Below are 14,249 nucleotides of genomic sequence, written 5' to 3' on the forward strand. Positions count from 1 at the left end.
TTCTTGCTTTAGGTTCATCAATTTTCTTTTCTTTTCTTTCTCTTTCTTCCTTTCTTTTTTGGAGGCAGGGTGTCATGTAGCCCAGGATGGCCCTGAACTGCTGATCCTCCTTCCCCCCTCCCCAGTGCTAGGATCACAGATGTTTGTCACCGTGCCTGGTTTATATGTGGTCCTGGGACTGAACTATGAGCATCTGTGTACTAGACAAGCACACCATCAGCTGAAATCCACACATCTCCAGCCCCAGATGCCTAGTTTTCACTGCTTGGGGAATGGCAGAATAAGGTTACATTTCACAGTGCTTTATCATACCATAACAATTCTGCTAGCAAAACTATAATTGTTTCTTCAAATGATCTGTTTTTCAAAATGTTCCACATGCTCTTCTCTGTGTTATTTTTTAATGCTAACCACCACCATTTTTCCCCCCAGTGGTCTATAGACCAGGCTGGCCTTGAACTCACAAATCGCCTGCCTCTGCCTCCCTAGTGCTGGGATTTGTGTGCCACCACTGCCCCTGACTATTTTGCTTCTTAAAATCACAATTAAGTTTTAAATGTGGTGGAATATAGGTAAATAACTCAGTAAGTAGAATAGGTACAAGAATACAACCAATATAATGCTCAGAAGACAAGAAAACCTACCCTCGGAGTCACGGAGATCCCCCTGCCTCTGCCTCCCGAGTGCTGGGATTGAAGGCGTGTGCCACCACCGCCCGGCACCATCGCTGCACAGCTCTTTGTTACTTTTTTAACTTCATAATAAACTTTGGAAATTGCCCCAGGTGGTATTTAGAGACATGCTTTCTGCCTTTTTACTTAGCTAGCTGCCAACTGTGACCAAGTGTTGGGTTTGCCTGGTGCCAGACACCATGCTAAGAGACCCCACCTGATCCCCAGAACAACTCAGTGGAGCTGCCACCCTCGTAATCACCACCTTACAAAGGGCAAATTGCCGGTTTGGTACTTTGCCCAGCATCACCAACATGCTTCTGTACCTCTCTAGTCAGGCAGACAGAGACACTATCCTGGGACACCAGCGTCCCGGAATCCTCAGAGAGTCACGTGATGAAGTTTCCACAGATACCGACGGTATACCAAGCAGCCAGAAAGTTTCAACAGACACATATGATAATCTGAGAAACACTTTTCAAAGCTGTTCTGGTGAGATGACCAGGCATTTGTGCTACACGGGTTGGGAGGGGACTTGAGTCCAGAGCAGGGCCAGTGCAGCCACCTTAGGACTTCAGGGTGCGGAGCCAGGAGTTCTGTTTCTTACTCAGTGTTTCGGTTGGTTTGGTCAGCCAGCACCCCGCCCCCTTCCTGCAGCTGTCCCTACCCCAGGGCACATGGAACCACTCCTGGCGAGAGGAAGCAGCAGGTAGGCTGGAATCCCGGGCTTCACATTTGGCTTTCTAGCAACCTTCCTCCCACCACCTCAGCCGGCCAGGCGGCCACTAACCCAAGGGAGCCTTTCAGACTCCTGCTGGAGTTTGCTGTTGGGACCCAGAGGCACTGGGTGGTCCTTCTGGCCACTAGTCCCTTTCCCCATAACTTAGTATGCAGGCCAGCAGCTGAGGAGTGGGCCTCTGTTCTTTCACCTCTGACCCCTGCTCACCACTTCATCCACCTCTGCCTCCAAAGTGTCTCTCAGGTTGCTAGGTCTCCTCCGTCCTCACAGCTGGTGCCCTGCCACCTCTTACCTGGACAGTACAGTGTTTTCCTAATGACATCCTACTTGGTCAAAGTGATCATAATATGTTTTTATTTTTTAATTAAAAAAACTATGCATGTGTGTGTGTGTTTCTGTGTGTGTATGTGTGGGGGTGCCTGCCTGGGAGTGCAGGTGGCTGTGGAAGCTGGAAGACATAGACTCCCTGGGGAGCTGGAGTCTCAGACCGTTGTGAACTACCCCACATGGGTGCTGGGACCTGAACCTGGGTTCTCCGAAAGAGCAGTACATGATCTCAACCACGGAGCCACCCCTCCAGCGTGACACAAACCAGATTATCTCATCGCTCTTGAGATCCTCAGGGTTTTTCTCTGCACAGGAAGGGCACACAGAGTCCTGCCTTCGCCTCCCTCCTGCCTCATCGAGGAACTCTTCTTTTGCCCACCTCCGTCAGGCCACCACTGTCTTGAGTTGGGCCCATTCTTGAGCCTCTGTGCATCAGGATGCTCAGAATTCCTGCCCTCCCACTTAACCTGTGGGTCCCTTCTCCTCTGTCTAAATTCAGTCACCTCAAAGAAGCCTCCCCTGGCCACAAGATCTAAATACCTTTCTCCCTGGGAACCTCATTTGTTGCCTTTCTAACATGTAGCATGTGAACTTATTCTTTATTTGTCTATGTAATTGTACATAGACTGTTCTGGAAGGAAATTTTCCTGGTCAGGTGACAGGCTGAAACTGCAGTGATTAAAATAGAAACTGTCTTCCAACCTACAGCTTCCTTAAGAGAAAAACAAACAGTCTCACGCACTCCAGGCTGGCCTGGAACTCACTACACAGCTGAGGCTGTCCTTGAACTCCTGTCTTGGCCTCCCCAGTCCTGGAAATAAAAGCACGTGCTGCCATGCCCCACTCAATCCATAGCTTCTTAAATTGTGGGTTATGATCCATAGGTTGAGTGAATGTGGAGGCTGTGAAAACTCTGGCAACAGTGAAGGGTTTCTGAATCCACAATGACCGAGATTCAATGTCAAACACGTAATGAATGCAGCTGTTTGCAACAGCACTCAGTGGTATTATATCGTGATCTTCACTGCAGCCTTAGTTCTGAACACACAACATGCACACTTCATACTACTGTGCATGCCATCCTGCTAACAAACACTGCCTGAACACCTCATCCCAGCCTCTAGACTATTGTATTTTAAGAGCTGCATTATAGCTGGGAATGGTGGCACACACCTTTAATCTCAGCACTGGAGAAACAGGTGGGTCTCCATAAGTATGAGGCCAGTCTGGTCTATATAGTGTACGTCCAAGGCTACCCTGACTCAAAAAAACAAAAAAAAATTGCATTGTTTTCACTGTACATGGTTTTCTATTATAGAAATATAATGAAAAATGCTGAAGATGCTTTATAACCTCAGTATCAGATATTCAGCCAATACTTCATTCTTTATGTAAAATAAATAAGCACACCCATCTCATCAGTATGCAAATTTGCTTTCATTTTTAGTAAATGGTAAAATATATGTATACCAAAGAATTGTTTTAAAATAAATTTATGATTTATCATCAGTAAATGATCAGTTTGTATACATAGCTTATATTCCCATATACCCAGGGTCCATAAAAAATCTTGGGTATTGATAAACCAGAATGCCTCCATCTTGGGCTTGAAAGCCATCTTATAAGTGACAAACTAGCTTTTGTTCCTGTCTATGATTAAACCTCTGTTTCTCAAGGACTGGGCTATGCCCTACCTGTAACCGTAACTACATTGGTTCTGTACTGCCTGTTCCAGGAAATGGTAACCAGGCTTTTATTTCAAGAGGTTGTTATAACCACTGTATTGTAGCCACCTTGTTATGACCACCTTGCAATCACGCTTTTGTTTGATGAGGTTGTGATAACCAACTTGTTATGCTTATGTTCTGATTCTGTGATTCCCACGTATTTGCCTGCAAAATCCCCTATTTGAAAACACCACACTCCTGAGCTATGAAAACCTGATATTCCCCATGTCCAGGGCCACTCTCTGAAACCCACATAGGGGACACAGCCTCCAGACAGACTGTGTTCTCCTGGGCACAATAAAAAAGCTTGCTCCAATTTGGACATTTGGGTTGGTGGTCACTTACTCCTGTCTGCTGGGCTTAACAGTATGAAAGGATAACAAACGGAAAGTTTAAAAATGCCTGCTTCAGACTGGGCATGGTGCCTCCTTCACTCCTATAATCCCAATATTTAGCAAGTAGAGGCTAGCCTGAGCTGTGTGAAATCCTGTCCCAACCAGCCGAAAAACAAATCCCTGAAACCAACGAAGCTGCCGTCCCAGCCAAGTCAGGGAGCCCCTGTGTAACAGGACCCAGACCTTAGCACGACCGACTCCATGATGGAAGTCTCATTCAGGCTGTAAAACTCAACACGCAGACAGCACCACCCACCAAAAATGAAAACAAAGACCTAACCCATCCAAGTCCGTAGTTAGGGGAACATCTCCAAATGTACTGACCTTGCTTTTTGGCTTCCGTAGTTCTGCTTCTGGCTAACTGTTCTTGTTAACTGCAGTATGTCAACCCTGAACATGGTTTTTGTGCTTAAAAGCTCACCCTGAGAAAGGCTCGGGACCACACTGGGATCCCAAACACCCAGTGTAGTCACTGGCTGCCTAATAAGACTTTCTATTGGCTTAAACCCGTGTCTGAGCAGTCTTCTCTGGTGAACACCCCACAACATTTCTGGAGACTCCGGAGACCAGAGCTTGAGACACTGGGGCTCTCAGGGCCCCTTGGATCGAGGAAGAGTGTGGTGTCAGGGTCTCCTAGAGGATGAGCAACCAGAGATGCTCCGGACCCCTAAGGCTCCCTTCGATTAATCGCTGACTGACAATTCAGACACCTCCACCAAAAACAAACTAGAGAACAGTCTAGTCTGTCACCTCTAGAGGCAAGTCTGGTTAAGGTGCCTTCTGTTTGGACACTTAGGAGAGGTCAGACGCACCTGCTGACCCAGCGTCTGGGATCCATGTGAGACGTCATTGGATTCGTCTGTTCAGGTTTATGAGTGTGTGGTGGCCTCCCCTGGTTGTCTTTACTCTCTCTCTCTCTCTCTCTCTCTCTCTCTCTCTCTCTCTCTCTCTCTCTCTCTCTCTCTCTGTGTGTGTGTGTGTGTGTGTGTGTGTGTGTGTGTGTGTGTGTGTGTCTTTCTATGTGTTTCTGTTAGCTTTGTTTCTCTGTATTGACCAGTGGCTTTCTCAGGTGTGAGACCCTCCCCCAACCCAGCTTAAGACCCATGTCCCCTTAGGTTGGGGACCCAAATCCTTTTGACTCTGCCAGGTCACCCAGAGAAACCCAAAACCCTCCACCTGCCCCACCTCCCACCCACCCCCACCCCCACCCCCGACTCCAGGAGCAGGAACTCTCGATGGTTTTGTTGCCTGACTCCTGCTCATGGTCAAGGTTGGTCCCTGTGTGGGGTGGGGAGAAGCCAAGCCTCTCAACCAGGGTCCCCTGCCATCTAAGCAGAATGCACACAGGGAGGGGGAAAGAGTTCCCCAAGGTGAACATTCCCTCTGCTCTGCTCTGTGCCTGCTCTAAGCAGCCCCAGGGAAGGGGAAAAGTTCCCCTGGGCTGAGCCCGAAGGAAAAGAGAAAGCTCCACTCCTTTCTCTTTCATGATTTATATCTCCTTTTAAACCAATTTATCTCCACAAAACCCACCATTCTCTGGGGGGAAAAAGTAGAAAAACTGCCCCCGGCTGTGCAGGGGGATTGCTGCCAGCCGATATAGCCTGGACAGAACGTACTTTCCCTTCTGTCCAACACTGACCAAGAAGACTTGAAACAACTTTTTCTAGGTCCTTTTTAAAGGATTAAAGACAGCTGCTAAAAAGATTTCCCTTGTTACCCCGTTGGCCCCATATATTAGAAAAAAGTTATAAAAAGTTTTTAAAATTAAAGGTAAAGTAGATCCCAGTTGCTGGAGGGGTTTAAAAGGTGTTCAACAACAGAGAACTGCTTGGGACAAGACCTTTTGCCTAAACTGAAAGCCACTGTCACCTTCTCTGATGATGAGACGCAGTTAGACCTACAGACAGCCAGAAAAATGTCGGCGTCTTGCCCTGTCAGAAGAATACCTCCTAGCTGAAAGTTCTGCCTCCCATCAAAGGGTACAGTTGGACTATCTCTGTAAAGCAAAGATTGACAGCAAAGATTCCCAGGGGTATAGGCACAAACCAACCCCCCAGCACTGGCCCAACACCAAGCTACTACCATTGTTCAACTAACCAGTTCAGCTACCTCCTTCCAGATTAAACAACACCCTATGACCTTGGAAACAAAAGGGAAAATTGCAGTCCATATTGCCTGACTTGAAGAGACGGGCATCCTGGTGCCCTGCCAGTCACCCTGGAATACACCTCTCCTGATGTGGGATAATCTTTTTCTATACTATAAAGATGTGTCTCTGCCTCAGGCACCTTCTGATTGGTTTAGTAAGAGCGAAACGGCCAATAGCTAGGCAGGAGAGGATAGGCAGGACTTCCCGGCAGAGAAGGGATCTTGGGATGAATCTAGGTGCGGGAGAGACGGCAGCAAGATGCAGAGGGAGTCAGACATACGGTAGAGAGGAGAGGTAATCGAGCCCTGTGGCCGAACGTAGATTAACAAAAACAGGTTCGTTTAAGTTATCAGAGCTAGTTGGCCAAGCTTTCAAAATTAATAATAAGTCTCTGTGTCGTTATTTGTGAGCTGGTGGCCCAAAGGAAATTCCTACTACACCATTTCCTGCCTATGAAGAAACCCGGACCTCGGGTTCTCATGAGTCTGATTCTTCCAGAGAAACAGGTGTGCAGTGTTTGGGACCTGAAAGATGCATTCATTCATTCTCCAACCTTCTAATGGCAGAGGTCAGTTAACCCCACATTTGCTTTTTTTTTTTTTTCTTTTCAAGATAGGGTTTCTCTGGGCAGTCTTGGCTATCCTGGAACTTGCTCTGTAGACCAGGCTGGGCTCACACTCACAGAGATCTGCCTCCTCTGCCTCCTGAGAGCTAAGATTAAAGAGGTGGAGCACTACCACCAGGTCCATCTTTGCTGTTAAATGAACAGACCCAGTTGGGGGTGGGGGGTGACATACCTGGACCAGACTACCCCAGAATTTAAAGACATTAATGCAGACTTCCTGTCCCCCCGTCAGAGGTTTCCTGGGAAACTAGGTTATAAACGGACCACTGAGGGACTGCTGCAAGAGTTACAGACCTTGAGCTACACCATGTCAGCTGAGAAAGCCTCGCTCTAGAGGAGGCTACTGGCCACCAGCTGAGGGGAGGCGAAAGGAGCCTGTCTCAGAGTGGGATTGCTGCCGTCATCCTTCAGATCCCAACTCCAAAGACTCAGAGACAGGTTCAAGTGTTCCTAGATGCAGCTCGATAGTGCTGTCTCCGGATACCAGAATTGGTGGAAAGAGCAAGGCCTCTACACACCAATACAAAGGGGCCACTCAGCCCCTATCTGGACTGAGACTAGACAAAAGACATCACAAAAGCGGTTTTACCCCAACTTTGGGATCATGGAAACACCCTGTGACAGACCTGTCCGAAAGACTGGACCCCATAGCTGCAGGATGGCCCACCTACCTAAGGGCTGGGGTGGCTGCTGCTAGTTTAATGGAGGGGGGAGGGACAATTAACTCTGGGTCAAGATCGTATATTCCCAGCGCCCCACGACGCAGTTGAGGCCCTCCTCTGAGGAGCCCCAGAGCACTGGCTGTCTAATGACTGTGTGACCAGTACCAGGCCCTGCTCCTGACTCATCCTCCAATCCAGTTCGAGAAGCCCACCGCCATCAATTCGGCTACCTGCTGACACAGGGGCTCAGCCATGACTGTCAGGAGATGAAACCGCTACGTGGGAGCTGCAGTAATTACTGGGACCAAAACGATCTGGGCCCAAGCTAGGTACTTTGGCCTGGAGAGCAGAACTGAGGGATCTGACCCAGGCTCCTAGATGGGAAGTCCACCAGCATGTACAGGGACCATCAGTTGGTACGCTTTTATTACCAAGCATGTCCATGGTATGATCCATAGGAAAAGAGGGCTTCTCACTGCTGGGAAAAAAGACATTAAGAAATTGTGTCCTGGGGCTGGAAAAATGGCTCGGAGGTTAAGAGCACTTCCAGAGGTCCTGAGTTCAATTCCCAGCAACCACATGGTGGCTCACAACCATCTGTAATGAGATCTGGTGCCCTCTTCTGGTGTGCAGGCATACATGCAGACAGAACACTGTATACATAATAAATAAATAAATCAAAAAAAGAAAGAAAGGAAGGAAGGAAGGAAGGAAGGAAGGAAGAAAGAAAGAAAAAAAAGAAAGAAAGAAAGAAAGAAAGAAAGAAAGAAAGAAAGAAAGAAAGAAAGAAAGAAAGAAAGAAAGAAAAGAAAAATTGTGTCCCTCCTAGAGACTATTTGGCTTCTCTACAAATCGCTGTCCTCCACTGCTGAGCTGCTGACCTGGCTGCCCAACAAACATCCTTAAGACCAGTGGGAGCTATTGATGTTCTGATGGCATACCACGGCCCAGTGCTGCCTGAGACTCCGCGGTAAGGAAGAAATGGACAGCACAAACCCACGGGTTGATGGGGATGCCGGAGGCAAAGATCATTTCCCCAGAAACCCAGGCAGGACCTGGAAACTGACCTTCACCAGGCTTCTCATCTGGGCTCACAAAACTTCCTGAGCTCCTCAGACCAAGGGATGTTATACCTAGGCTGGACAGTCTAGTGCCCTTATCCAGGAAGGGATCGAATAAGAGAACAACACCCCAGCAAACTTAGGGAAAACTGACTTCACAGTGATCCCACCTACTGGGGGAGGAAAAAAAACACTTGCTAGTTTTTACAGACAGCTTTTCCTGGTGGGTAGAAGCTTTCTCCACCTGGGTTGAAACTGCTCAGACAGCGGCTGAGAAGCTCATCCAGGAATTGGTCCCCTGGCTTGGCTTCCCCTTAGCAATGGGGTCCAGCAATGGCCTGGCTTTCATGATCAAAACCCGTCAATGAGTAGCTAAAGTTTTAGACATAGATTAAAAACTTTACTGTGCATGTAGACCCCAAAGTTCTGGTCAGGTAAAAAGAATAAATGGGGCTTAAAACAATAACAAAATAAGCAAACAAAAACTCCAAGAAAACTCTCACTGGAGTCCAGCGAAGAGTGGACAGGCCCTTCCTTTGCTTTGCTTTGGCCGCTGCACCCCATGAGAGTGTGTGGGGGGCTACCCCATGAGATTGTGTGTGGAGGGCCTCCCCACTGCTTCCCAGGCTCAGAGACCAGCAGCTGGCAGTGCTCTCTAGCCATTCCTTTCTCAAGGCACCCTGGTCCTCCATACAAGCTCTTCACTGGACTGTCCGAGAGACCCAGCCCACCTCCAAGTCCACCAGTCGATTCAGCTTGTTCAGGTCTGATGACACTGTCTGGGTCAGTCAATCATAGGGACACTGGAACCGACTTGGAAAGGACCCTACACGGCGATTCTCCCCACTCCTGTGGCTTCGAAGGCAGCTGGCATTGCACTGTGGATCCACCACACTCAGGTCAAGAAAGCAGAAGCCACAGACACTGTCTCCCGGACTACGGACCCATTGAAACCAGGGTTTCATACCTCCCCTTCCCCTGCCTCGCCCTCTACCTCCTCCTGAGTCTTGAAGGGTTTTGCTCAGGCTTGGACTGGAAACTGAGGAAGACAGATACAAGGGAAGGCATTAGCTAGTGTGACTACAGACTGGCAACCCATACTCCATCTTGACCTTTACTTACTGATGCCCACTTTAAGTGTCTGGTTGGTTATAGGAAAGAAAAAGATATGAGAGTGTATCTTTTGAAATAAAAATACAAAATTTACAGTTCTATGCACACCCTACAGCTGGACCCCCTAGTTGCCAGAAACAAGGGCATATCCATTGTAAAAATTAGGGTTGTGAAACTGAGGCTTTCTGAAGAATTCCTTTAAAAGATTCTGACCTTTAGGAAACAGGAAAAAGCTGGGGTATCAGATTCTATGCCACAAGAAGGGACCCTGGGGATAGAATTAATCATTCCTGGCCAAAAGTCAGCCAGGATGGCTGGTCATGCTTAGACACGAAGTCCCGGTATTATACAGGAAAGGAACTAACCAGACTGTCAGCCCATTGACTGACAAAACTCACTGTGATGGGAACTGCCCAGATTAATGTCAGAGGACTTACAAGGGGCTGAAACTTGTCTGATATCCTAAACCTTTAATCTAGCACTTCCCCTTGTTCTGATGCCTGCTAGTCTGCCTTATGGGTTAATTCATCTGGACAACAATATTACCGAGCTCCTGAGACTACTCAATGGGCCTGCATTAATAGTTTGACTAAATATGCCTCTTTTGATGCTTTCCAAACTAAGTAGACAGGTTGATCAGGACCTAGAGGTATTAAAAATAACGGAGTGTAGTTGTGCGCCTTTCCTGGAACTCACTCTGTAGCCCAGGCGGACCTCGACATAGAGATTGTCTGGCGGGGGGGGGGGGGGGGGGGGGGGGGGGGGGGGGGGCAAAAAACCCGGAGTGTGCGATTCCCAGTAGTGGACGATGACACACACCCAGGATCAGAAGTTCAGGGCCATCCTAGGCTACATCTTGCGCTGGAAGAGAGCTCAGCAAGGGGGAGACCCTGTCTGCCTGTTCGCAATCCCGTAGCCTAGAAAAAAAAAAAAAAAACCCGTGGGGCGGGGCGTATGCAGATGATGCTGAGCGCAGGGGCTGCCGGTCCCGCAGGACTCGGAGGGCCGTGTCCCACGTGGTGAGTAATCCGTGCATCGTGAATGTGATTTCCATGAGGAATGAGGAGCACATCAGCGGTCTCGATGGCGTGAAGGTGAGGTGGTCGCGCGAGGGCAATGACCGTGTGTTAAAAAGGTATGCGCGGTGAGGGAGAGAGTGCGCACGGCGAAAGCAACTCATACTTACCTGGCAGGGGAGATACCATGATCACGAAGGTGGTTTTCCCAGGGCGAGGCTTATCCATTGCACTCCGGATGTGCTGACCCCTGCGATTTCCCCAAATGCGGGAAACTCGACTGCATAATTTGTGGTAGTGGGGGACTGCGTTCGCGCTCTCCCCTGGTGTTGCTGTTGAAAGTTAGAATAATTGGGACTTTTGGTTTATCGTTTTGTGAAGACATCCGAAGCTGGCTTGTGTTTTACCAGTAGTGAGTTGCTGCGAACTTCGACGGTGCTAAAGCAACAACTGAGCTCAGCTCTTGAGAGTGCAGAGTTCTGCACTCCAGTCATCTGAGGTAGCGGCTTGGCTCCTCCGGAATCCAGGTGATGATTACCCAGTCATATGGACGTTTGCCCTTAACTAGTGATAGCTGCGGCTGGGCCAAGGTCCTGGGCTCTATAGGGTGGGCTGAGCAAACCAGTGAACACCTTTCCATGGTCTCTGCATCAGCTTTTTCCCCGTTGGTTTTCCCCCGCTGGATTTCCTGTTCAGGACTAAGGTATGGAAGTGTAAATCGACTAAGTCATCACCGCCAACAAGAAACCTATACAGCATGGAAATCATTATTGCCAGTATAGAAAGGAAAACAATACTTCAGTCTGTGTGTTTGCCAGGAAGAGGGTAGGGTGTGGGATCTCCAGAACTGAGATATAGGTAAGTATAAGTCACCATGTGGCTGGTGTTGGGAATCAAACCCTGGTCCTCTGCAAAAAGCAGCCACTGTTCTAAACAGCTGAGTCATTTCTTCAGTACTCCTGCTTACTTCCATGTCTTATTTGTTTGGCTTGGGGTTTTGCATTTTCGTTCACTTATTTGTTGACTGGCCGGGAGCTAGATATGCAGACCAGGTGTCTTAGTAAGGGTTTCTATTGCTGTGACGAAACACTGTGACCAAAGCAACTTGGGGAGGAAAGGGTGCTGTTGACTTATGTTTCCACATCTAAGAAACTCAAGCAAGGCAGGAACCTGGAGGCAGAAACTGATGCAGAGGCCATGGAGGAGTGCTGTGTATTGGCTTGCTTCCCATTGGCTTGCTCAGCCTGCTATTTTATAGAACCCAGGACCACCAACCCACGGATGGCCCCACCCATAATGGGCTGCACGCACACACACACACACACACACACACACACACACACACACACACACACACACACATCAATCACTAATTTAGAAAGTGCCTTACAGCCAGGTGGTGGTGGCACACACCTTTAACCCCACTCCTCCGGAGGCTGAGGCAGATGGATCTCTGAGTTTGAGGCCAGCCTGTTCCAGGACAGCCAGCCAGGGCTACATAGAGTAACTCTGTCTAGAAAAAAGAAAAGGAAGGAAGGAAACTGCCCTACAGTGCAATCTTATAGAGGCATTTTCTCAATTGAAGTTCCCTCCCTTCCAGTGACTCCAGCTTGTGTCAAGCTGACATAAATCTAGCCAGCACACCAGGCCAGCCTTGAACTCAGTGATCCTGCACCGCCTGAGTGCTGCTGGGATTCAAGCTGGCACTTGACACAAGTTGGTGTCATCTGAGAGGAGGGAACCTCAGTTGAGAAACGGCCTCTGTAAGATTGGTGGTAGGCAGGAAAGCCTACAGGGCATTTTTTTAATCAATGGTGAATGTGGGAAGGCCCAGCCCATAGAAGGCAGTGCTGCCCGTGGACTGGTGGTCCTGGGTGCGATAAGAAGGCAGGCTGAGCAAACCATGAGGAGCAAGCAAGCCGGTAAGCAGCACTCCCTCCTCCATGGCCTCTGTTCCAGTTTCTGCCTTGAGCTCCTGCCTTGCCTCCTTCAATGGTGACAGACTGTGATGTGGAACTGTAGGCTGCAATAAACCCTTTTCTCCACAGTAGTTAGGAGCTGACCAACATCCACCCCACCCCACCCCACCCCACCCCACCCCACCCCACCCCGAGCTCGTCACACACACACACACACACACACACACACACACACACACACACACACACACACATCCCCTGCAGCAGTCGGGAAGGAGGGCCCTGCACCTCTTCTGGGCAAAACAGTAGAACTGGCCTAATGGTGTGAGTGTGAGTGGGCCGGTCTGGGGACCTGAGAGCTGGCTCCTTGTTGTCTGCTGCATTGTGTGAGCTAGCCCCGGCAGTGATGATGAGGGAAAGCTGGCGGGCTGACCAACCCAGCTACCACCCAGGCCTATGAGTTGGTCCACTCCAACATCCGTCCCATCTGTGAACTGCAGGAGCATGTGAAGGGGACGGACCTACAGATCCAAAACAGCAGGATCTCCACGACACAAGACAACAGCAGAGTATCCAAGAGGAGCCCCAGTGAGAGTCCGTTATCAGTGGTGCAGCAGACAGCAGAGGCCTGGAGCCAGACAAATGACTGTGGCAATGAACATTGGAAAGTAAAGATGAACGGACTAACGGGTAAACTATGTGACCCAAGGGCCACACTACAGCCTCCACGATGAGATTCTTCTTTGTTTGTTGTTTTTGTTTTTTGGTTTGGTTTGGTTTTTGGTTTTTCTTTTAAATTTTGTTTTGTTTTGGGGCAGGGTGCATGGGCAGAGGGCAGAATCGAGAGGATGGGGAGGTGAGTGGGATCAGGATGCATGATGTAAAAGCCACAGAGAATCAATAAAAGTTGAGAAAAACATAGTTTCCCTTACAAAAATGATACTAAAAATTGGAGAGGCTTAGACTTACTTCTCTTGAGATTAAAACAAAACAACAACCAACAAAAAAATACCCAACAACAAAAACATGCCGGCAAACACCTTTAATCCCAGCACTCCAGAGGGAGAGGCAGGCAGATCTCTGTGAATCTAAGGCCAACAAGGTCTACAGAGCAAGGTCTAGGACAGCCAATGCTACTCAGAGAAACCCTGTCTTGAAAAAACAACAACAACAAAAAACTATGTCTGGCTTTGGGGAAAACCAGTTGTTTCTATACTAATTGATTAAGAATAATTAAAAAAATCTTGCCATGGTTGGGGAAATAATTGGAACCAGCCTCTGTTCTCTTGGTTCCCCTGGGCTGCTCTGCTACCAGCACTGGCTGGGCCTTTAACCCTCCTTCTGATTAGATTAACAGCAGGGCCCTGCCTCTAAACTAAAACAAACCAAGTCCATGATTTGACTCACTTAAAGACCAGTGGGGAAATGTAACAGGACCCCAGACCTTAGCACGACCGACTCCATGTAAAACTCAGCACACAGACAGCACCACCCACCAAAAATGAAAACAAAGACCTAACCCATCAAAGTCCATAGTACGGGAAAGTCTCTAAACGTGCTAACCTTGCTTTTTGGCTTCTGTAGCTCTGCTTCTGGCTAAGTGTTCTTGTTAACTACAGTATGTCAACCCTGAACATGGTTTTTGTGCTTAAAAGCTCACCTTGAGAAAGGCTCGGGGCCACACTGAGTCCTGAACACCCAGTGTAGTTGTTAGCTAGCTAATAAAGACTTTCTATTGGCTTAAACCCATGTCTGAGCAGTCTTCTGTCATAAATACCCCACAACATTCTGGAAGGCCGAGGCCCAGGTACTTGGCACTCCCTACAGAAAAGGGTCGCCATGTGA

The 14,249-nt window shown here is 48.6% G+C and overlaps 1 non-coding gene across 1 annotated transcript; it reads left to right on the forward strand.

Annotated features, from left to right (window-relative positions):
• The first annotated feature begins 10,647 nt into the window (after nucleotides 1-10,647).
• On the forward strand, nucleotides 10,648-10,811 carry LOC128109199 (U1 spliceosomal RNA). Its single transcript, XR_008217739.1, has one exon. It is a non-coding gene; the product is annotated as a U1 spliceosomal RNA (small nuclear RNA).
• Nucleotides 10,812-14,249: the final 3,438 nt, after the last annotated feature.

This window comes from Peromyscus californicus, unplaced genomic scaffold, assembly GCF_007827085.1.
Source record: "Peromyscus californicus insignis strain IS unplaced genomic scaffold, ASM782708v3 Scaffold_13__1_contigs__length_99412109, whole genome shotgun sequence".
Taxonomy (NCBI): Eukaryota; Metazoa; Chordata; class Mammalia; order Rodentia; family Cricetidae; genus Peromyscus; species Peromyscus californicus.